This window comes from Vespa mandarinia, unplaced genomic scaffold (assembly GCF_050613455.1).
Source record: "Vespa mandarinia isolate Hongniang unplaced genomic scaffold, ASM5061345v1 scaffold_61, whole genome shotgun sequence".
Lineage (NCBI taxonomy): Eukaryota > Metazoa > Arthropoda > Insecta > Hymenoptera > Vespidae > Vespa > Vespa mandarinia.
In genome coordinates, this window is record NW_028197195.1 from 575,893 (window position 1) to 602,907 (window position 27,015).

Consider the following 27,015-nt stretch of genomic DNA (forward strand, 5'->3'; position numbering starts at 1 on the left):
TACTCAAGTGCTCAAAATGTATCGAGTGATTGTGCGGAAGAAATACGTCTGCATTAATTCCTACACCTCGCACACCAAAATATGATCACTCTCAGATACTTTCGAGTGATTTGAAGAAACACAACGTTACTCGAATTATTGGATCTGGGAACAAAAATCGATATGTACGACGTACATGCAAAGTTTGTTCTGCTAGCAAAAAAAGAAGCGTGAGTAGTTTTATATGTGCTCTATGCCTAGTACTATTACATCGTGGAAAATGTTTTGAAAAATACCATACATCCCTTAAATATTAATATTTTTCTTTCCGTTTATATTATATATATGTAATAATAAATCATAAATAAGACAGGTGTATTTTTTCATAATTATAAATAAAAATTTTTGATTTTGCTTCTATTTTGGGTTATCGTTAAATTGTATATGACGAAAATGGAAACAAAATATAGTGCTTTACAAAAATGTACAAAATTTTAAATATTTTCTTCACGTACTCATTGATTGTAAACAAGCGAATCATGCGGGCGCCCAGGTTTTAGGCGGCCGATACGGTACTAGCGCTCAGTCTTTAAATGTCTCAGATGCCACCGGTGTACAATGCGTTTAAACCTTTCGTAACGGCGGTTTAGTCCGCCGTAGCGCCACTCTTGAACGAGACCTCCCGCTAAAATTGTGCACATTGCGCGTAGATAATTTATTTTGAAAGAAAAGGGATTTTTCTTTAAAACAATATACTTATAATATCTACATAAGATATAAACTTATTTAATGGGTAAAAATGTTTCATTAACAATTGAAAAAAGGGAATAAATAATATATAATATACAGTAATAAAATACAATATATAATACAATATATACAATAATAATACAATATATAATACAATAATAATACAATATATAATATATAGTAATTAATAATTTAATTTCCTATGACATATTCTGAAACACGGATGCACGCACAACCCAACATTACATTCTTGGCATTGATATTGAGATTCTCGTCTGTTATCGTTCTTTGTACATACGACACACCTTCTTGATCTTTTTTTCCCGTTAATTTCATAAGGAGAAGGAAAATGTCTTCCGTTTAGTCGTGCTGAGTAATTGTTTCCGAGTCATATACAATGATTACTTGATTGTTTATGATATTTTTTCAAAATGTAGTCGATCAATTTTAATTGAAATTTTGCAATTGATAGTGTTCTACCGATTTTTAATTTATATAAACAATATGAGTTCCACAGACACATGTCGATCATATGAAAAAAATACTTCTTATACCATTTCGTCGTTTATTTCGTAGAATGTATGGTGCTGATGACCATGTCGGTCTTCGCCACAGCACCCATCAATTTATTGTATTCAAGTACACAAGATGATTTCTGTACGATATTTTGTGTACTGTACCGTTTTTTTACATCCGCAAATTCTGCCTTATGTACTGTAGAGATCATCCAAACTTCTTTTTTGTCCCGCCATTTCATGGCTAACATATTTTCTGCTGAGCGAAAGCACGCTTCACCTTTTTTCAATTTTTCGTCCATTTTCGGCACCCCTTTCCTTCTCTTTTTGGCAGTGCCACACGCATTTGTATAATTTTTGTGCAAGACATCAAATAATGCGGGACTTGTATACCAGTTGCCCACATGAAGAGTGTGGCCTTTACCCAGATATGGCTCTAGGAAGGACATTACAATGCTTCCCGATTTGCCATAATCTTTATTTTCAAGCCTTATAGTGGTATCATTCCCCCCCTCGTATAAACAAAATCTTGGATATAACCTGTCTTGCAGTCGCACAGAACAAACGATTTTATGCCGAATCTATTTTTTTTGATGGGATAAACTGTTTGAAAGACAGTCTGCCTTTGTATAGTAGCAGACTCTCATTGATACATAAGTTAGAATAAGGGTAGAAGACGTTCGAAAATGCTGCACGTAACTCATCAATGATTTTTCGGATTTTACGTAATCGATCGGAACTGGATGCTTGATCATCACTGAAGTATAACCTTCGTAGAAGTAAGAAGTACCGGTCTCTGCTCATTATATCGCTAAAAATATCGCTTCTCAATAATTTATCTCAGCTCCAGTGTTCTGCCAATGATAGCCTTTTGTTGCGGGTCATCAAAAAACATATTTCAATAATGCAGTATAGTTCACTTAGATCTGCACCAGCTATTATTTCATTATTGTTTTTCTTTTCTTACCAATAGCTATTCGTTTTTTCAACAATGTACTCCATTAATTATTCACCCACAAATAATTGGAAATAGTCTATAATTTTCCACGAGCTTCTTATCCCTGATTGTATTCCCGAATTCTGTGGATTGAAATGGTGAACTTTGGTTTCGAATTTTGCCGATATCCATACCATATTTGACACAGTCGCATTTTCCACACGATTCTCTTCGATTTCCTCAGACTCTGAGGTACTTAATACATTCAGGCGTCTTTTTTTGCGAGGAACTATTTGTAATTCGCTTTCATTGCTGCTATCCGAATCAATTTTTAATCTATCCAAGTTGAGCATCAGTTGCAATTCTCTTCTTGATGACATTTTGTGAAGGGAAAAACCTAAGCACTTTATTGAAATGAAAAGTAACTTATAATACTTGTAAGAAGTGAGGATATTTTTAGACCGCAGGCGGACGTATCAATACAAAACTTCGCTGAAATTCTTTATTCTAAAGTTTGTAGTATTTTCGATTTTCTATTTCTTTATAACACGTAACACAATAGTAATGAAAAAACGCAGGTAGAACAAATATAATTTGAATGGTGTGTCGTTTATTCGTTTCGTCAAAAGATTTACACATCAATCACAAGGGGCGCTGCTATCCAAAAACTAGATCGCGGTTTTACCAACATGTTGAATATATCCGGTGTTCGTCTCCAGAGGGCGATCATGTGAATGTCGGATATATCCGGCGTTCGACTCCGCGGGTTTTCATGTGGATGACGGATATATCCATCGTTCGGAGCGAAAGGGTTAAGACGCTTAAAGAAGGTCGACAACATTGTAAGGGCATCAGTTATGAAATGGCTCGATCTACCTCAGAACACAGTTTCCTCTTGCTTCTATGCGAACGTTAAAGGAGGATTATCGTAACGTAAAGTAGAGGACTATCAGTTCCTTCTATGAGATGACTAATGCCACTGCACAGATGGCTTCGCCTGAAAGCCAGAAGGACTGGCAGTCATAATAACTTGTATCATAAGCAGTAAATTGGTCTTGCTGAAAGAAGCACACGGGACAGACACCTTATAATTGACACACGGGAAAAGCTGGAGGAGAGATGGCCGAAAGCTCGTCATGGCTCTACGGATAGCGGCGGTTTGAGAAAATCGAGAGTAGTTCCTCAGCAACATCAATAGAAAATGGACAGCTCTCGGGCAACATCAATGACCAATCCAAGAAGAAGGCAGGAGCGAACCGGAGTAGGATAGAGGACCATGCAATATCATGTTGCCTACGAATTAGGCATAAGGAAATGGAGGAGTGGGTTTTTTAGTGGGTATTTCATCACATCGTGATGAGTCCCACACGTATAGCAACAACATGGTTACAGTGCGTAAAAGGCTGATGTGCTAGTCCGAGCGATGAGGCGTAAATCCACGTGGTTCCCCGTAGGCTTGTATCATAATGTGCATGGCTATTTCGTCCTCCCGGTTCGTCCTCCGGGTGCCTGGGGTTTTTTCAGGCTCTGCGCCAGAAGCGTAGTTTGCTAGTAAAATTTTGCCTAACACGATCTTGGCGACCACATGCCGAAGTAGGTTAAATCCTAAGGTGCGGCGCATCCCACGGGTCTAAGAAGGCCATCAGTGTCTGTCCCTATCTACTGAGTTCCATTATGGCGGCAATACGGGACTGTCGCTTCTCCGTATGCTTCTCATTTTGTTCGATTTTTGTTAATTTATTTTATTCTGTCGGCGAAAAATTTATATCTCGCATGTTAATATGCGAGCGATAAACATAATGTGAAATTATTCAAGACAGGGGACCGAATATTTATCGCGTAATTAGTGTAGAAATGTGTTCGGTTACACCGTTAAGGTTATGTACGCTTTTCCAGAAGTAGCCTGCGTTATACTCTATGGCCGGATGGAAGATTCAACTGTTATTTACAGTTGCACGATAGAAGCGTCGCCGTGGACGCAAATGGACACTACTTCGGTAGATAGATTTACGCCGCCCAGTGATTGGCTGTTGGACTTGGACATGAACTACGTGTAGTGGTAAGAGCTACATCTTATTTCCTGCACCGTTGTCGTTCCTAACCTCAATATTTATAAAGAAGGGTAACGTACGAAATATCATCTACGGCCCTACATATCTTGTCGCCTGCGGTTTAAGAAATTTGAAATTTTCAACACATCGTCATAGGAACGTGAACGTAATAAGATAGCCATGATGGAATTAGTTCATTTTAATGGTGAAATGGATGCATGATCAAATATTTACTAATTAAAAATGTTTTCTACTCTTTCGATTGTGTTAAGTTATTATTTGATTATTGCATTATCATTCCATTATTATTATAAGTATACTACACTATTTCGAAGTACTACTCCCATCATCGTGTATTGTTTCTTTCTTCTGCTTCGTTTCTTTTGTACTATTCTCCATGCCTTCTTTGTTTCACTTCCTTCGTCATATTTCCTTCGTTTTATTTCATTCGCTTTATTTCATTTGTTTAACTCCATCCCTTTTATTTCTCTCCCATACTTTCATCGTTTTATTCCTTTCACCTATTCCTTCGTCTGTTAAATAAATTCCTTCTTATTGTCCTTTTGTTGTACTTCTTTCGCTTATTTCTTTCGTTTTATTCTTCTCGCTATATTTCCTTCGTTTTATCTCCTTGCTTCACACCCACCGTCTTATTTCTTTGTTTTATTTCTTCCGTTTTATTTTTTTTTGTATTACCTTCTTTCGTTTCATTTTTTTTTCCATTCCATTTGTTCCATTTCTCTGTTTTATTTACGTATCTTATTCTCCCTTTTCTAACTCATTGTGTTTTTTCTTTCAGGTGTTTCCTTTTCAGCTTAAAGATTTCTTTTGGCATCTTCTTTCCTTAGGTATAATAAAGGAATTGCCCTTTAAATTCCATGATAGTTGCTCGTGGGGAAAAATATTCCGGAGGTAAACTAGCCTCCCGCTCGGATCTTCGGGAGGAGGCTTTCCCAGGGACGGTCAGCGTGGTGAGGAGATGTTCCTGAATAACTATTTTCAACTCATCTAGCGCGATCCCAAAGGTGACGAGTAAATGCACTTGCGGCGTTGGGTGTCGTAGGAACGCAGCAACCTGCCGTGTGTGTTCGCGCTCGTCATTTGAGGCCACTCAACAGGCAATCTCCCGTTGCGTTCCTAGCCCCGCACAATCCGGACTGGATCAGGTGGTAGCCAGTCTTCGTGCGGCTGTAGTCGTTTTGGGAAGGTGCGATAGAAGTTTGCCGAAGCCATCTTTTAAGGCCGCGCAAACAAAAACTGCGAACACTAAACCGACTGCGATTAGATTAGGGAAACACAGCGCCAGAGCTGCCGTGATAAGTCCTTCAAATTCGGATAGAAAACAGATTAAATAAAATCTAGGTTACGAATTGACAAGCTCACGATCGCGAACACGAGCATACACCCGCATGCATCCCTTGCTAAACTTTCTTGGAAAGGAACGTACGCATGCCTCAATTCACAATGATAATGACAACTCTCGCGATAACCGCGCATACGGAGTGCATGACAAGACTCTCCTACCTCCGATCATCTAACGAGACTGCGTAGAAACTCATCGGGAATCACCTGAAACGTGCTTTGAAATAAACGATGCTCCATCGGGAATTCTTGAAGCGGACTCTACATATGCAACGCTTAAAACCACCGATGTGATAAACGTGGTTCAACAGCATAAAGCATAGCGGGTTTCCTTCGTTGAACCCCGCAAAAATACCAACGGTAACGAAACGATTTCGGTCAAGAGCCCTTTCCGTCCCGTAATTTCTGCGTTTTCAAGAATCCGGTTACTGCAATTGAATATTGGACGCTCTAGAACGTTAACGGGCGAGGTTCGTGAACTAATCAGTCATAAGCACATGGATATACTGCTTTTGCAAGAGCCGTACGTCCAAAAACAAGGGCTAGGTTTTGAAATCATAGGTCTAGGTAACGGAACGAGAATTGCGGCCATCCGCGAGGAAAGACCTTGGTCGGCGGTTGCGGCGACCAACCCAAATATCGAGTTATTGTTCATCTCGCATCTTAGCACTCCGCACTGCGTCTGTGCAGAAGTGCAAGAACACGGCTCCTCCTTCTACGTTGTCTCGCAGTACTCCGAGCGCACGTTCTCCCTCGCCGCAGCAAAGCTAGAGAGAAGCAGTTTAAGATCGGCTTCAGAAGTGGAGACACGAGCCAAAGTGCTCACAAGTGTTCTCCAAGTAGCATGCTCCGAATCTATGCCTCGCAAAAAGGCTCACCGGAAGTCAAATTCATGATAGTCATTAGCATTAACAAACCAAAAAAAGCAGTAGCTCGATTAAGACGCGCGTTCCAACGGGAAATAGATGATTAGTCAGGCCGTGAGTTAATGCGGAAATATCGTTCTTTCTTGTGGGCCTACAGTAATGAGATACGACGGGTTAAAGTAGGTAACACAACAAAATTCGTCTCGCAACAAGTCAACGCGGAACCGTGGGGCAATATATATACCCAACAGACGAATAAATTTTAGGTCGAAATAGTTATAAACACCCTTAAACTATACGGCGTGAAGACCATCAACGTTCAAGATGCGGCAAAAGTTCTTAATACGCACGTACCGGACAACTGCGTATCCGATGATACACCAAAACAACGGACTATACAAGACATTTCGTGTTACGCTCCCGAAACTGCGGATATCCCTCTCTTAGCGGAGGAAGAGCTCGCGCGGGTCATAGGGTCCCTTAAAAACCGTAAAGACACGGGACCGGATCTGATCGAAGTGTGTGCTCAAAAGTGCATTCGCTGTTATTTCGACTCACTTTGTGAATCTTTTTACCTCCGATGGGACATCTTCCCTTCTATTTGGGAAGAGGGCTCCTTAAGAGCACTTGAAGAGTCACAATAAAGATGCGGTAGATCCCAAGTCATACCGACCGATTTGACTTCTCTCCGTAATAAAGAAGGTTTTGGAAAGGTTGCTGAAAGTGTATCTTACTAAAACCTTCCTCGCGACGGGTAAAATTTCGGACAAGTAGTTTGGTTTCGTCCAGAGACGCCCAACGGAATATGCTATCGTGAAGATGCTGCCTCTTCACGGAGATATGTCGTCGCATTGTTGCTCATAGGAGCTTTTGACAACGTATGGGGACCTCCAGTTCTCAAGGCAGTTCAAGATCGAAACTGTCCGAGAAACGGCTTTAATGTGATGGCAAGCTACTTCACGGATCGTAAGGTTAACATCGCTCTGGGAAACTATGAGGTTTCAAAGTATGTCTCGAGGAAATGCCCTCAATGATCGGTCCTTGCTCTTTCTTTCTGGAATCTCATGTTCAACCAGCTTCTGAGAATACTGGAGGAATCCTTGCGAGAAGTCAACGTGATTGCGTACGCGTACAATCTACTCGTTATTGTAGATGGAGATTCGTGAAAGGTACTCGAAAAGAAACGTTACTGCGTGGTAGATAACCGGATGATGCTCGTCAGCGAAATTGTCGATCTTCGAGCGTAAAACCGAAGCGATCGTTCTTAGAAGTGACTGGGTGAAAGGGAAATCCATCGGTAGAAAGGGATGACCGCGTCCGTATAGGAAACGGAAGACAGCGAAAGAAACGGACCCAGCTAGTAGTCCTTCTACTATAAGGATAGGGAATAATAGTGTAAAATTTAGAAATTTCGTAAGATATCTTGGGATACAATCGACAAAGAGTTAGGGGTGTTGACAAATTGCAGTTACCTAAACGACAAAGTCGGCCCACTGCTCGCAAAGCTAGGTAGACTAGCTGCTAGTAAATGGGGACTTCGTCACTGCACACTCTGAGCAATTTATCGCTGCGTGTTTATTCCTACGGTTACGTACATTGCAGTAGGATGGTCCGATCTCTGCACGGAGAGGGATCTCAGGACGTTACGACTCAACGGTTGGCACTTATCTCAGTAACATCCGCGTATCGCACAATCGCAACGGAATCTCTCTGCGTCGTTGCAGGGGAGTTTCCGATTGACCTCCAGTTATACAAACGGAAGAGATTAAACAACTTTAGAAAGAACAGGAACATCGAAAAGGCAAATCGAAAATTGGAAGACATGAAGCTTATCGCGCGCGTTAGCAAAAAAGGTCGACGAGGAAATCTTTGCGATTTGGCAGTCGAGATGGGAGGATTACTCCAAAGGAAAGACGATATTTACTTTATTCCCGGTCATCAACATCGCATCATATCATCGAATATCCGGTTTTCGAACCACAGAGAGTTGCTTTGGAAGAAATTCTCCGCGAAAGCAGTTGGCCAGAAGTAGCGAGACATCTTGTTTTCACGGCCGAGGCATTTTACCTCTTCGTGGAATTTTGTAAAGAAACCTTCCTCATTAAGGGTTATGAATCCTGTTCAACTGTGATAGTCGGAATTGTCGTGATGGGGATGGGTGCCCGTAATTTTCTCAAGTTTATTCATTCTCGAACAGGATAGGGTCGGGGACGCTCGCATGCATCTCCTTTTTTCCACTACAACCCAACACTCTACCTAAAATTTGCTATCCTATCATTCCTACCCTATCCAACGGAACGGGTGTCAAGGAATCGTGCGTTTTCGTCGTATCATGTTTCTCGGATCATCCATGCATTTGGTCGAATCATGCAAGCCGACCGAGATGCTCTCCTATATATATACCAATTAAGCAGCCTAGTGGTTGGCGACGCTGGACGAAATACACGGCGTATTTTGGGAAAAATCTTGCAATTGAATCGCTCAAAAGTTTCCCGTCAAGAAACATAATCAATCGACCCTTTATATTCTTTTGGGCGTCTATTTACCCATTTTAAATTTACCAGGAACAAATTTTGTACTAAAATGTCGTTTTCGTCGATAAATTGTTTAAAACATTTGTTTTCGCAAATTAACGTTAGACGCGTATCGTATCGACGAAGAAACGTTAAATAAAGCCTATCCACCGATTTGTTTCGGAAAATCTACATAACTGCACGTTTTATCCATTTGTTAATTAAGGTGAACAACGAGAACGTTACACATCACGATATCGTTCTTTCATTTGACACTACGTCATTTCATTTGATTGAGAGGACAAAAACATCGTTTTCGCCGATGAATTTTTAACCCTTTCAGCGCTATGAACCCATATATGCGTCCTCACACAACCATTCGATTTTCGCTACAAACCCATATATGCGTTCTCACACAACCATTCGGTTTAGATTATGAACGCATATGTGACAGGTACTTACAGATATATATGACTGGTAGTATAAATGTAAATGGTCTGTATAAATATAAAAAAGATATAAAGATATAAATATAAAAAAGTCAATAAGCGTTTAAATGTACTTTTATGCAATCGTTTATCAATATTGATCATTAAATTTGTGTGTGCATTCATTGCGCATTAGTTAACATATCGCTGCCAATTTTGAGGTTATCAATACTGCTACTTTCTGAAAATCTTTTTTTTGCTTTTTAAAACTTCATTTTCAATTACCTCTAAAATGTCCGAGAATGAGTTTGAGAGCATTAGTAACAGTGGTATTGACATGGCCTGTGAACATGACATTGTAACACTTGAAATTAAAACATTTGAAAAAAAAAAGATGAGGAATTCGTCTTCGGATTTCGACGAGAAATATAACAAGTGACACAAGCGGTAAATATCAGTACAATAGGTTGGATGTTAGAACGAACATAATCAAACCTTCTTTTGTAGCTTCGGAAACCGAAGAGACCATTTCATTGTATAAGCAAAGGAGAAGACGAGTTCAAATATTTAGTTCATCTTCTGAAGAGGATGAAGGTCTACATGATGAGAATAATAAGTCGACATCTAATGATACGGAAAAAAACTTTGTATGGTCTAAGAAAAATTTTGTACAAAAATTATATAATTTTGATGAATCAAATTCGGGGTTAAGGGTACACTTATCGAAAAAATCCACTGCTTTGAATGCGTTTAAGGTATTTTTCTCGGAAGAATTAATTACTGCTATCTACGAGAAAACAAATAATTACTATAAAAATGTAGTGCAAACTAAAATATACGCAGTTAATTCACGCGTAAATACCTGGACAGATACTTCACCTTCGGAAATATATTTATTTATTGCCATTACAATGCTAATTTCCAGAGTGAAAAAAACATCTATAAGTGAATATTGGTCTACTGATAAAGTTATAAAAACTGACATTTTTTCCAAACTAATGAGCAGAATTAGATATGAATCATTGTTAAAAATGTTACACTTTAATGATGACAATAATAATAGCTCGCATGATCCGTTAATAAAAATAAGACCGGTAGTTACTGAACTTAAAAACGCATTTTCTAAATCATTTTATCCATATGAATATTTATGCATAGACGAAAGTCTTTTACTTTATGAAGGAAGATTATTCTTCAAGCAATATATTCCGACAAAATGGAGTAGGTTTGGTATTAAATCCTTTGTTATTTGTGATTGCAAAACCGGCTATATACTTCATAATTTATTCTGGAAAAAATACTGATATCACTGAGGAATTATCATCAATTGGGCAATCTGGAAACATTACTTTGACACTTCTGAAATCATACGTAGGAAAAGGGCATATATTTATCAGACAACTGGTATACGAGTCCGCACTTATACAATCTACTACACGAAAAGGAAAAAACCAATGCTTTTGGAACTGTGAGAAAAAGTAGGAAAGATATGCCTAAAATGAAAGAAAAATTAAAAAGCGGAGAATGTACAAATAGATCAACACACAATCTATTAGCGTTAAAGTGGCGCGATAAAAAAGACGTGTGGATGCTGTCCACCTCATATTGTGATGATTTCGTTGAAACAACAAAACTTAATTATTAAATTGGGAAACCAACTCGAAAACTAAACTGTGTAGCAGACTACAATGCCTTGATGGGCGCAGTTGATAAAATTGATATGATTTTGAATTCACTTCACTGCGTGCGAAAAAGCACAAAATGGTATAAAAAATATTTTTTCCACCTCTTAGACCTTTCTATATATAATGCACATATCCTATATAAAATTGCTAATAAAAAAACTAACACATTTGAAAACTTTAATCTTCTTATAAAAGACATATTGAGAGAATACCAACCACATAGAGTAGAAGCTAAAGGAGAAAGAGTTCATTCGGACGACCTTTCATTTCGGTTAACGGAGAGGCATTTCCCTACATCCTGCGTAACTAAAGAAAATAAAAAATATTTTTCACAACACAGATGCGCTGTTTGCACTAAAAATTATCGCAGAACTGACTCGCGTTACGAATGCACAAAATGTAACATTGGCTTGTGTATCGAACCCTGTTTTGAGATTTACCATACTACACAAAATTATTAAATTTTCAATTTACAATATATATTTTAATACTATTATATATAATTTAATATATAATATATAATTTAATACTGTTATATTGGTTATGTTGCTTAATGAAATAAATGGTTATTAAGGCTTTTGAAGTCACCACATAATTTACTTCAGTTACAATCAATATACCTTGCAATTCAGTCTTTTTTGTACGGAGTGGGCAGTCCACGGCGCACGCTTTAGGTCGGGCAACTCACCGCTGAAAGGGTTAATAACAATTGTTTTTGTAATTTAATAAAAAATAAACAATAAACGCGGGTCGTATCGATGAAGGAACGTTAAATAAAGCCCTTCCAACAATTTATTACGAAATATTTACAGAACTGACATTTTTATTCATTTGTTAATTAAGGATGGTAAAAAGGACAATGTTATAACAAAGGATTACTTAATTAAATACGTATTAACCTTTTTATTAAAAAACTCGATTTCTAAAACAAATGGTTTATGCTTAATAATATATATTTAATTAGCAATATTATTTATAATTTTCATTTTTCTATATGAATTTTGTTAACAAAAGCGTGATGAAACGAGAAGAAACGTCTAGAAACGTATAGGGGCTCGATAGAAAATATTTTTTAAATTGGTCAATTCGTTTGGAAATTTTTTCCCATAAGACGCCGTGTATTTTGTTCAGCGTCTCCGACCACTCTGACGGATAATCGTTACATATAAGGAAACATATTCGTCGGCTTGCACGAATTACCCAAAATTGGCGATTCGTCCTAAATTCTCAGTCCGATCAAAATGTACGATTCACCCAAAGTGCACGATTCGATTGAAGCGCATGATTCGACCAAAATGCTCGATTTGATTGAAGCGCATGATTCGACCAAAATGCTCGATTCGTCTAAAATGGACGATTCAAGCGTAAGTTTCAAAAATGCTATACGACTTAACGAACGATTGAATCTATTAAAAGGACATTCTCAGTACTAAGAGGATGGAACAATTATTCGGAAATATTATGATGAATATAAAACTTATACGAAAGGGTCGTATATTAGAGAGAATTACGAAACCGTTTCTTATTGTAAACTTATACGAATGGGAGAATTAGTCGAAAGTCATTGAACTGTGACGGTAAATCGTTCCAGAAACGGAGTTCTATCATGTCTTGATGTTTTTGCAATGTTTAATTACCGTCGCCGTTACTCGGCAGAATCGAAAGGGGATGCTCTCTTTAATTTATAATTGGAAGCTAATGCGTTCGATACTCCAGGGACTAAGTTTTTTGGCGGGAAGAGGTTAGATTTTTATCCGGTTGTCCGTTCCCATAAGACTCCATGTATTTCACTGTGTGTCGCCGACCACTCGGCCGCATAATCGGTATTTTTGAGAGTGCGCACGTTTCAGCTTGCTCGAATCGTGCTTGAGAAAGTATAATATACATTACAGCATTACACGAATCGATGTCTTTGACCGAATGGCTCTTATATGGTACGCGCTTCGGCGTTAGATAGTTCATTGGTTTGTCTTTGATAAAAGAAATGTACAGAAAATCACGGCTACTTACTGATCATCAACTCTCTCGATTCCGAGCGACAAAATTAACTTCTTTATATACTCTAAGCGCACACGGAGTAGAGATTCAATCTGTAGTCTTTGCACTGAAAAGCCATCAGATCCGAACTTCAAATACCGAATTGTTTGAACCGGTGAAGGCAAACTTTTCGGGGGTGATTCAGTTAACGCTGTCTACACCACGATTGTCCGTATTCAGCATAAAATCGCAACGTTCCAATAATAATTCAGTCAAAGGTCGGAATGAGATTGAGGCCATAACAACATAATATAATATAAAGTCTCAGGCCCAATCTCTCTTAATAAGTGTTAACAACGAGAAGCGAACTTTTAAGAAAGGGTAGTCTTCTCTTTGATAAAATATGTAAAAGCGATAGTATTCCGAGGCCCCGTGATCGAAATGAATACACTTTAAATCCTTTAACGAGGATCCATTGGAGGGCAATTCCGGTGCCAGCAGCCGCGATAAGTCCAGCTCCAATAGCGTATATTAAAGTTGTTGCGGTAAAAAAGCTCGTAGCTGAATCTGTGTTTCACATTGTCAGTTCACCGCTCGCGATGTTTACTGGCATGTTGTGGGACGCTCTATCGGTGGGCTTAGCTCTTTGGAGCGGTCCGACTAATATCCCCTCGCGGTGCTCCTCAGTGAGTGTCGAAATGGGTCGGTACGTTTACTTTGAACAAATTAGAGTTCTTAAAGCAGGCTAGCCTCGCTTGAATACTGTGTGCATGGAGTAATTTAGTAGGAACTCGGTTCTATTTTGTAGGTTTTCTGAAAATAATGATTGATAGCGATATGTTACATCCCTTTTCATACTTAGAATTTTAATACCTGCAAATAACATTATTCTTAGATCATTAAGTATAGGAAGTAAATGAGGCCACCTTACGTATTACGCATTATATTATATTTTTTCAACTCTCGCTTATTACTACAAAAAAACGTATAAGTTAAGAACATTATTTGCATTTGTTAGAAACTAACACAATTATATGACACATTTGAGCCCAATGTAAAGGTGCTCAAGTACCTAGTAATACAAACTAACGTTATTATAAATTCTGGAAAAGGCAGAAAGGGACGAAGGAACCTGCGAAACAGATGATGCAAGTGTTTTCCAGACGTTAAAAGGATTTTTCCAAACTCTATTGATAGATGCAGCGTAATCCCCACCATGACTCACGGCAGCGTCATCCCCACTATGACGTCACTTCGAGGCGCCTACCACAGTCCAGTCGAATTTATAAACAACTACACGCCACGTCTCTTTGGGTATTTTGATCAATCGTTCATATGGTTATATTGTTCGGTCGTTCAACTGCTTCACTTGGTTATCTTGATACTTTGTTCTTGGGATACACTACGTGGCTACTATACGCGTCGTCTCGATATTTGTTTTCTAATTGTACACTGACACTTGACAAATATTGTGAAATTATTAATAAAATATTTAGGTTTAAATCAGTATTTGTTCATATAACTCCAGCTGCGCTTCCCAGGCAACCTCGCGTAATTCTAAGCTATATTCATTAAATTCTCTCGCGAGTCTCAAGGTCTTTCTACTACGCAGTCGACAAGTTCGGAGCAAATAGGGCTACCATTCTATAAACGTGAATCCTTCACCTTGGTTATTCTTTGCTAAAAGTGTGTACGAATTGCACGTGCAAGAGTAATATCATCCATTACCGGATAACTAGAAGTGCGTACGAAACGAACGACTTATCGTAACCACATACATCACCCGATAACTAGAGGTGCGTACGAATCTCAAGTGTTTTTGTAATCACATCCTTTATATAATAACTAGAGGTGCGTACGAATCGCACGAGTTATTATTCTGCATTCCCATATCATAACTTCCTTTATGCCGAGAACACGACGTGGTGGTAGGAAGTATCACTAATGCCGGATATTCGCGTCGTTTTACGATCCGGTTCGTCATTACACGGATTTGGGAATTCTTCCAACGGATATCACCCACACAGCAGACTTCTCACAGCAGAATTCTTCCAACGAGTATCACCCACACAGGAATTCTTCCAACGGATATCACCCACGCGAGGCAGCTCCTTATCGCCTCGTATTCAACTCAGTGGAAGAGAAGATCAGAAGCCCGAGTAACTTATCACTGTCCGATCATCGGACAAAAGGCAGCTTAGAGATTCATCATGGTCTACCACCTGTCAATGTTGAACACTGAAGAAGTCATCGCATCGGAAGACTGTTCGTATAGGTGTCTATCCCGTGTCACGAACTGCGCATAGCTGGTAACGGCACAAATCTCACGAAAGCCGGAGCTCCTCAGGTAAATCTAGAACTTACATATATTTTTGAGGCCCGTACTGAGTGAAACGTAACACAAATAGGTAATAACGGTGGGAGACGCGATTAATATGGCATGTCACCCGATAAAGCGACTCATTCCAACACACCCATCGAGAGAATGGAAATGCGTAATTCTAGACACACTGAGCGGGAAATGGTGGACGTTTATAGGAAATTGCTTCATTTGGAATCTCAAATACCTGCACGCGAGCAGGCCATTCGCGACCGCGAAGAAGTGCTAAGGCGTGAGACCGTACGCGCGTCTATCGCGAAATTAGAAATGGATCCTATAGCGTTTATGACGCAGGAAATACTCACCATAAGGAACGAGAGCCGCTCTACTTTTAACGACCACTCAACTAACGAGGATGATACCGCGTTTTGACGGGAGAAATATGCCTCTCTCCTCGTTCATAAAAGCATGTAAAAGAGTGCGATAAATGATATCGGATTACCCGGAAGACCTTTTCACAAAAGCCGCGATACGAATGTTACACGACTCAGTGTATCGCGCGATTGAAGAACGCGAACTTAAAACCATGAACTCATCATGTAATCGAATTAGGCCAATGTTAGGAACGCTTTATTCGTAGGAATTTTGCAGATCAGAACTTCGAAATATTTTATTGCGAGAAAACGAACCAATGATAGTGTATATCGGCAGAGTAAGAGAACTCCATGAAGCGCTCATGGACGAAGAAGGATACTGGGAAGAAGCGTCCGACGCGAAAAAATGCGAAAAAGATGAACTTGCTCTTCACAGCTTTTGCACCAATTGTGTTCTTCCCATTCTTATCGCCTAGCCAATGCAGAGACCTTACCGACGCTTGCAATAAGGCAATAGATTTAAATTTTACGATGCAATACAAATGGAAGAGAAGAAAGGCCGCAAAGTCATGACAACAAAGAAACAACCGCGAGAGACCAGCTGATTTTTATTATCATGAATCGCGAAAATCAAGAGGAGCTAGCACACGAATAATACAGACTGGCGTTTCACCCGAAATCTGTACATATTGCAAAAAGATAGGACATACTCGCGATAAATGATATAAAAATGCGCAAAAAGCAAAAGCGTAACCAAGCTCCTACCCATAGAACATATCATACTCCTCCCTCTCCTCGACTACCTTATACTCCACCTGCTGTAGGACCTTCCCTTTCTCCTACCTCAACAAATTCAAATTATCCAAAAGAATGTCGGTATTGCAAAAACTACTGACATACAATTGATGAATGTCTCAAGAAGAAGTGGCAAGAACGCCAGTCACCCTCCGTCTAGAGACACTACTTCGGGCGTTAACGCACAAATGCGTCAAATAATGACAGTAAGAACGGACGAACCAACTACATCCGCACAGTCCGACTAAATTGAGATCCGAGTTCGCCTTCTGTCGTCATCACTTCAACAGACCTGAAAGGAAAAATAGAATTCTTAGTCGACACGGGATCAGAGCCTAATATACTAAAAATCGGTATTGCTGACGATTATTTAATGTATAGTTAATCAAACAAAATCAAATTAAACCGAATTACAAAAGAAACAGTATCTACGTACGGTGCTTGCACTGTCGACATTTACGAATAACCCGTAAAATTCCACGTTGTACCCAACTCCTTCCCTATCCCACATGGCGGCATGATCGGATCCGACTTCATTAAAGATGCTACAAAGAACAATTATATTAAAGAACACGTAGAAAGGCATGAAATGACTATACTTTTCGTCAAACAGAAGGAGGTAAGCATTCCGGGGCGAACTAGTAACGTAATCAAAGTAGGTATATCGGACAAAAAAGATAAGCTATGTGCCCTTTTCAATTGGCGGTTGCGGTACGCCCGCATCAGACACGTTGAGGTAGACAAGGTTTCCGGTCGGCGTCACGGTGTTAGCAATGCACTTCAGGTACTCTGCTATTGGTCCTGGTATAGTAAAATTATCAGGAATTAGTTTAAAAGTTTAAATATTAAGTAAAGGAATATGTAAGATAATTGATATAACGAAGAGAACACTTATAATTATTCAGTTTTTTGTATCTGTTCTTACAATTAATTCAAATATATGTGTTCTTTTACGATCTTCGTAATTGGCTAATCTTTAGCACTATTGAAGAACATTAATAATCAAACTGAAAAATAATCAAAACTAAATAATCGGTTAATTATCGGTATCTTGGGAATACATCGGTTGGACAGTTGCGTATTTGCTTATTGCAGCTCGCTGATTGGACAGTATTTTGCACATTAATAGGATGATGTTGTTTGGTCGGTCGTTAGCACTTTAATAGGCTTTCGGAAGTTAATCAATGTGAATTTTGATCTAGCGATTGGATTGTAACTTTGACATCTATATTTATCATAGGAGTATTATTCCCAGGATTGATAATTAAGTGTGTATCTTGATGGAACAAATTTATTTAGTTCAGAAGATAGAGTGTCAAAAGTTCGTTGAATATTCGAGAGAATTCTGTTATCGTATGAAACGCGTGGTTATTCACGTGTTCAGTTGGATCATCTAATCAGTTGGTAAAAACAATTCGACTAAAAGCCCGGGAAACTACTTGATTACTTCCTTACGTACTATTCTTTCTCTTTATTTTCTTCTTCTTGTTCGATATTTTATTTGAAGATCGTTGTTCTATTTCTTTATCTTTTGCTATCTTTATTTTTTCATTTTCTTTGAAGAATGAAAGGAGACTTGAGAAAAATATCGTTCGCAATTTTCGCTGCTCACAAAAAAAAAATACATATACATAAATAGAACGCACATACTTATAATATACATATATACACATTGTTACGTATATGGAAAAGAAAAATAAGTTTGATTGGGAGAAATGAAACCACTCAACTTCATTTCCCCCATCTCCTAGTCCAACCCGGTCCTCCTATCCCCAATCCAACCCATCTTTCCAATATGAAAAATCATATGAGTACTGTTAATAATATTGATATATTATTTTAAATGTATATATATATATATATGTGTGTATGTATTTCAATATATATATTTATATATATTCATGATAGAAAAAAACATGATATAAAGTTAATCCCTTTCAATCACCCTTTAATTAAGCGATCAGAAACACTCTATCCCTATATTATAAGCATTATATTCAATATATTGAAGCGTATATTTATTGAAATAAGTAAATATATATATAAAATTATGTATCAGAAAGTTTCTATTATGTTAAAATTATAGATATTAAATAATGAATCATAATACTTTCTGTTTACTCATTACCCATCAAAAACCAAGGCAAGAAGAGTAGATTGACACAGAGGAGTTTATGTTACGGTATAGAAAAGTTGTGAACATAGTAAGAGGGCTAATTTAAGAAAAGAATGAATAAAAGAATATAAAAAAGAAAGAAAAAGGTATGCAAACATCATTTAATATCATAGCTAAATATGTGAAGTTGAGCTTAAAAGAAATGTAAAGTATGCTGCTTCTTATAACTTTTATCGGCATACCTATCTTCTCTCTCTCTCTCCCTCTCATCCTCTTCCGCTCTATGAATAGATGAACAAACTATCTTTTAATAAGAAACAAAAAAGTCTTCGTAGCAAAATATATGATAGATGAAATATATCAATATGTTGTTAAGATTGGAAGGAGACGATTTAAATATTTATTTTTACTATTTATTTATATTCTTTCTCTATCTCTCTTTTCCTCTTTCTCTCTCTCTTATTTTTTTTATATATATATTTGTTTCCAAATAAATTTTTATAATTAATTGATTTTCTCAATTGAGTTTTATATTGATTGATGTAATATTAAGATATTGATATTTAGTACATTGATAATAGAGAAAAAACAGAAAAAGAGAGAGAAAGAATAATATGTAGCGATCTTTATTAAAAAATTTCAATTTGTTCATACGATTTTTTTGAATGAATTACTTTTCGAAGATATTTACTTTATAATGAGTGAATTCACGACGATATAAGATAAAGATAAAGATCTATAATATGATGATGATATTCGATAACAGAATGTTATAAACGAAATTTGTTAGACAATTTGGATAGAATGAAGACAACAAAAAAATGGTATTAAGAATCCCATTACTTTGATTTACCGCAATAAAATAAATTCATTTTTCGGAAAATGAATCGAGGATCTTGATCTCCATCGTTTCAGTCGATACCTATTTACGCATAAATCAATATTATAATTACAAACAAAAATAATAATAATCTATTTATTCGCCTTCTGTTATAATTAATTGACTTGACTTAACAATAATATATAAATGAAAGTTTCTATTTAATTTTATTGTAATAATTACTAAATTTATTATCATTGTAGATAACAAAAGAATTTGTAAATAACAAAGGACAATGGAAGGACGGGCCATGAGAAGCGCGGCAAATCTACCTGAAGAAAGTATACTTTCTTTACATATATATATATGTGTATATATATTTATATACAAAAAAGAGGAAGGGAGAGAATCGTCGGTTCAATTTGGAGAGTTAGTAACTTTGAAATTAGTAAAACCATATACGGGACATGTGAGAAATACTGACAACTTTTTTACAAGCTTGTCAATACCGAGTAAACTTCAAACAAAAAAAACTACGCATGTTGGAACTATTCGCAGAAAAAAAAGGAAGCTACCAAATTTAGCGAGACAAGCAAAAGGATAGTGAGACACGCTTCTCAACATTATTATAAAAATCGAAAGATTTTATTCTTACAATTTAAAAAACTAAAAATAATAAAAAAGTATTGACACTTAGTTCAATGTATTTATTCGTTGAAATTGAGATAAGTGACATCCGTATACCAGAGATAATTAGATTTTACAATAGCACAAAATTCAGTGTAGATGTAACCGATCAAATAGCCAGAAAATATTGTGTAAAATCTAAATGTCAAAAATGTCCTGTACAGGTATTTTTCAGTATCTTAGATTTAGCCGAGATAAATGCCTGGATTTTATACAAAGAAACGACGGATGGAGGAATATCCAGGCAAGAATTTTTATTTCAATTGGCAGAAGAGCTTGGAACCGAATATCCAAAGGAGAGACAGCTAAGCAAAGAATGTTCATCAAATACAGCTACAAATTCATCTGGATGGAAAGTTTGTCAAATAAGATATTGTAAAGTCAATAAGACTAACAAAATCTGTATAAAATGTAAAAAATGCTTATGCGAAAAATGTGCGATACAAAATACTGTAATTTGTAAAAAATGTGTTGAAAATGCATAAGTGTAAATAAAACTTTTCTAAATAGAAAAAGAATATTTTATTTACTATCCAATTGACTAAAATCTTTTTCTATATTTAGATAAATATTTTTTTTGAAGCAGTCATTTGACCGCTCAGAGTAGGATTTGGTATACATGAAATGTCAGTAGGTTTAGTGTTAAGTGGACTCCTGAAGAGGAAATCATAACAAAATATCGCTGGGAGAAAAATCACATAGGTAATGTGGAAACGAATTAGTGTTTTGATCTTTATTAAAAATAATATACAATGTATATACCTGCTAATTATTCACTTTGAAAAAATAATGGACAAATGTACATACTTTATATGCATTTGTCATAGAACAAAATTGTACTACAGCTATATCTTATCTAGAACAGCCATACGTGGAGAAAATAAATATGAGATGCGATAGTAAAATCTTACTAAATTATCATATAAAAAAAAAAGAATAAATTAATTCATTATATTTGTTTACTTTGATACAATAAAACAAAATCATTGGAATCAACTAGCGTCGAATACCTACGATTCCTGAATTGCCAATCCAGATACTTGCAAATGTGCTATAAATTGCAGAACCTCCAGTGTTTTAATGTATAAAGTCGTACTTAATTATTTTTGTCAAAGAATCACTTGCCCGAAGCTCATTAAAATGACCGAGTAAGTTACTTCTCCGTGCGAGCTTCGAGAAATGTATTTCTTTGCGTTTGGAAATATTCAGAAAATCTGAGCATCAGCTATTTACGCACACAAAAAAGCGGGCAATCGTGATTTCACAAACATAAAACACATGCCATCCAATCCTGTATAATATTAAAATCAATACTGAAGATTCTCTTTCGTCTCTAATTTCGAAGAGCTTCATAGTACAAAAGTATTTCTTCGCGAAAAATGTCGGAAACAGCATTTACGTTATCGATGAGAATAATAGGAATTCTTGACCAATTCTAATTAGCAAGATCTCATTTTAAAAAAGAAGGTTCAATCTCGGAATAATTTTTCGAATTTTTAAAAAAGCTTTTTATTTTATATAAACTATTCTACATAAAAAATACCATTATTTAAACCGATTTTTTTCAAAGAAAATAAAGCGTTTCCAAAAATTTGATGAAGATATGTCCTAGACGAAATTTTCGTATTTAAAATGAGGCTTTGATCGTCAAAATCGGTCGAGAATTACGTCTGTTCTCATTGACAACGTAAATCATTATAAAACCAGAGGAAATAAGTAGTCTTAACGTGCTTTGATGTGCGATTTGCTCCTGCAGCAAAACATACGAATTCAAAGAACCATTTTTAAAGAGACTAATTACTGAAGATCAAACGTGGATTCTCTGCGAGAATATTAACGTAAGTATATTAAAGAATATTAAAAACGTTTAGTAACGCTCGTTAATCATAAAATAATTTTATTTAATATTCCAATACGGTTAAATTTTGAACACGGAGTAGTTGATTATTTTCAATGACTTCACTATTATCAAAATAACCTTCTTTTGGGTTCTGACACGTAAACATCGAAGATCTATCTTTCTGAACGTCTAAAATTAAAACATTAATACTTTCGCGAATTTTGTAGTTATTTAAAAAATATATAATTTACATAGAGTACAATATGTTAATATTTAATCGATGACGCATTTATTTGAACAATTTAAAGCTCTAAACTCAATACGCAAAACTTAAAATAATCTTAATTTAAATTTTCAATACTTGAAAATTTTGCAATGATTGACGACTTAAAATGTAAACATAATTGATTGCCCTTGATGTTTGCTGGGTCAGCATCCTTTTGAATTTCGATAATTATACAGCGAAACATTCTTTCTTATTAGATTTTCAAAAAAAGTTAATCAAATTTTTAATCAATTTTGTTGGTCAAATAAAGTGATAGAGAGAGATAAAGAAAATATGTTGAGGTTTAAATAATTTCAAGTAGTTCTTACAATTCTTTCATATGAATTTCTTTTCGAAAATATTTATTTTATGAGTGACAGCAACATATGATAAAGATAAAGATTTTTAATATGATGATATTCAATAAAAGAAAGTTATAAACGAAATATGCTAAACAATTTTGATAGAATGAAGATTAAAAATAATGGTATTAAAGATCCCTTTGAAATACCGCAATAAAATAAATTCATTTTGTGAGAAAAAAACGAGAATCTTGATCTCTATCATTCCAGTTGATACCTATCTGCATATACATTAATATTATAATTACGAAAAAAATTACTTCGTATCGTCATTCATTTACACTATTTGGATTAAACAAGTAATTAATTATTATGTTATTCATGTATTTTCATTTACTTACATTAAACAAATAACTAATTGCTGTGAGTTTTATAATTATAATCATTTTTCATTTTTTATATAATATTTTATGCTTTTCTTTACAAAATATCAATTATTTAAATTAAATGTAATCAAATGAATTATAGAGGGGGCGATGAGGTTGGATAAAGCTCGGATATATCAGTAGATAATATGATAGAAAAATGGACCAAATAAAGTACACTAATTTTCGATACTCTTTTTGCCGCCTCTGTTAATTATCTCACAGAGACACAGAACTTCCATTGAACCACTCCCAAACAGACCTGCCTACTCTCTCTTTCTTTCTCTCTTACATGGCCAGTTGGTATGCTCCTACTTGAACATACGGCATGTAGGTGCAAGGGTGCCAATGCACATTGAAATAATTCACCATGTTTTAAATTAAAAATAATATCTAAACCAACAGTTTTAAGAGGTAACGTTATTAACGTATTTTATATAAGGTAAAAAATTGCATCAATCTGTGTATTCAAAATTAGAGTTTTATTAAACAGAAATTGTAATTGCACTTTGTTACGACATCGATACACAAAAATGTATAAAAGTTTAATAGAAATATGTAGTATTTAATACAATTTAATTTTATTCACTATCTTTTGCTCGAAGCGTACGTAACTTCAGCGACATGTACAGACAAAATATGGATTACAAATACAAGCGAGGAACGATATCCCAATCATGGATATATCTTATCGACGTATAAGCTTGTTTAGTTCTTCCCCTCTCACACATACATAACAATTGGTATCCCGTGGGTCAGTGTAAGTAGCTTAGTAGACTGTAAACACACATTTTTCAGTTTATCATATGTATATCTTCCTTTGATAGTGCGTGCGTCATGCAAGGGCCCGACCTAGATACGCATTTGTTGCTCGATAAATGTACAAAAAGTAATAAATATAATTGACGAATATAGAGAATGATATATATATTTGCGACAAAAAATAAGAATTTTTCTAATATTTTCTTAAAAATAATAAGTGAATACTTATATTTTATATTATTTTAATACAAATCTACGTTAATTAAATAAAATATAAATTCATTTCCACACTACTTATGAGGTAGAACTTTCAGTGCTTTTCTTTACATGATTTCTCCTGTATGAGTAATCCATTCTATATTACTTCTACTATTATTTCTACTTTAATTCCTGATAATAATAATATAACAATAATAATAAAAATATAATATAATAATATATTGTCTTCAAAAATTATTTATATACATCCAAATATTATTTAATACATTTTATACTACAATTGTAAAGACAATTATCTTCGATTAATCGAAAGAAACCAGATGGAGCAAATGCATAACCATCATAAAGTAGTTACACAAGAAGAATCGATAGCGGACAAAAACAAAAGAAACGTTTTGTATTTTTCTTCATATGACATTTGTATTAGATGGACGGTCATGTGTCGAAATTATCAAGAACACGATTTGTTGAGAATTCGCGCATCAAACCAACATTTAAAATGATACATTTTTCCTTCTGTTGTTATCATAAGTTACCGTCATCATTTGTGTCACGATGTATTCAATATAAATACATTCTTTTGTTTCTTCTTATTATTACTATTTTCATTACTATATTATTTCATTACACATTATTATGGTAATTATAGTAGGAATAATAATGATATGAAGTTAACTCTTATAGAGGAAATCATAACAAAACAACGCTGGGAGAAAAATTTCATAGAAAATGTGAAAACGAATTTATCTTTTGATCTTTATTAAAAATAAAATATAATGTATATATTCCGTAATTATTAATTTTGAAAAATTAATCAACAATATATATATATATATCATATGCATTTATCATCGAAAAAAATTATACTACTGCTGTGTCCTATCTAGAACAGATTACCGCAAATTCACTTCAGCCATCAGTGGAGGAAATAAATATAAGAGATTGGATAGAAACACATTAGTAAATTATCAACTAAGGAGAAAAGAGTAAATCAGTTCGTTATTTTCGTTTACATCGATACAATAAAAAAAAACCACCAGATTATTATAAGCTCCAAACATGCTTGAATTATGAATCTAGACACATGCCAAAGGACTTGCATTGCTAATAGAATCTTTATCTTCTTAGTTAATAAAATCTAAAGAAACTATAAATTTTCCACAAATTTAATAACAATTTAGAATCTCATATTTCTTGGCATAAAGGATAGAACATGTATTTTTTTATTGTTGCCATAGAATCATCTGGACAAGGCTCATTAAAATATTCGAATGATTCACCGTAACTTCTTCTGAAACCGTACTTCTTTGCGTTTGGAAATATTCAAAAAATCTGAGCATCAGCTATTTTCTTACACAACCAAGCACGCAATAGCATTTTCACGGATATAAACATACACTATTCAAGCGTTTATATGAAAATCTGTAGTGGGTGTACGAGCTTTATCTCTTTTGTAACAATTTTCGAGGGACATCGCAGTATTAAACTTTTCCTTCGCAAAAAATGTCTAAAAGAAAATCAATAAGAATAGAAGTAATTCATGACTAATTTTGATGAACAAGATTTCATATTAAAGATAAAAGTTTAATTTACAGTGTATTGGCTTCAAATTTTTATAAAAAGTATTTATTTGTGGATATTAATTTCGAAAAATATCACTTTTTAACACGATATTTTTTTGAAGAAAAAGCATTTTTCAAATATTTGATATCAATACGCTGTATATTAAACCTTCGTTTTTAAAATGCGAGCTTGTTCATTAAAATTAGTCAAAAATTATTTTATAATATTTTTATGGCGTAATCCATTAAAAAACCAGGGGTAATGAACAGAATTGAGCAAAGTATGACTAATTAAAGGTCGACGAAGAATAATAAATGTTAAATTCTCTTCAAATGCGGCAAACGGTAGAGTGGTTGAGGAAACGGGGGAACTAGGAGATAGGAGGTGGATTAGTTGATTGGTGGGCTCTATAACAGATAGGAAGGAAAAAGAGGTAACAAAAAAGGCATCAGAAAGAACTTTCAACATATTCTCTTTCTCTCTCTCGCAAATCAAATGAAATAAAAAATCGATTGGAAGTTCTTCGCGATTGCACGCACGTGGAAAGAATCAGCGAACTCGTTTTCTTCGATCAAAAGTGAAATATTAAGTATGAAAGAGAGATAGATAGATATAAGGAGAAAGAGAGCAAATGAGTCAGTGAGTAAGTAATAAAAAGGGAAAGGAAGGGAAAGTCATAGTTGACAAAAATAATTCGACTAAAAGCCCGGGAAACTATTTAATTATTCGCTTTCTTGCTATTGTTTCTCTTTATTCTTCTTCTTCTTGTTCTATTTTCTATTGGAAGATTGTTGTTTTTCTTCTTTTTGCTTTCTTGTCTTTTATTCGTCTCTTTCCATTGCCGTACGAATAATCATTCTCTCGAACGTAAAGATGGAACGATGCTTTTCAATTTTCTATCGTATATTAATACATCTCTATAAATATATATACCCATGTATATAATATCTACCTTTGATTTATCAATTGAATACGTTTGTATAAATATTTCTATTGAAAAGCATCGATATTTCTTCCACATTACGATATATATAATATGATCGTTCCACGTGGATGAAAAGTTCTATAATTTATTTGTAATCCGTCGGAGGTATATTTTTATATATAGATTGTGACAAATCGATCTATTTTACTGACTTACAAGTTACTTTTTTCTTTCTTGAATATGGCTAATACGTATATACGTGATTAGCTTCTTCTTTTTATCCAAATAATTAAATTGTTTGGTAAAACAAAATAAGATTAACGTGATCAAATTCAGCATAAACAATAGTACATCGATTAAACATTACAAAGTTTGTAACAGGCGATAAACACAAAACAAAATCTATTTAAACTTACAATATTTCAAAATTTGAAGTATGCGATCATTGGCTACTTGTTATGTTAACGAAAACGGACTCTTGATTGTCTTTAACGCTTGCCCTATCAGCTTCCTTTGGAATTTCGGCTACTAAACGTCGA

General features: G+C 35.3%; 1 long non-coding RNA gene and 1 pseudogene across 1 annotated transcript; both read left to right on the forward strand.

The window, feature by feature from the left end:
* The first annotated feature begins 5,045 nt into the window (after positions 1-5,045).
* On the forward strand, positions 5,046-18,312 carry LOC146872052 (uncharacterized). Its single transcript, XR_014983696.1, has 3 exons — positions 5,046-5,203; positions 5,296-5,439; positions 14,261-18,312. It is a non-coding gene; the product is annotated as an uncharacterized LOC146872052 (long non-coding RNA).
* A 1,471-nt stretch (positions 18,313-19,783) lies between these two features.
* Positions 19,784-20,660, forward strand: LOC146872053 (uncharacterized; annotated as a pseudogene).
* The last annotated feature ends 6,355 nt before the right edge of the window (positions 20,661-27,015 follow it).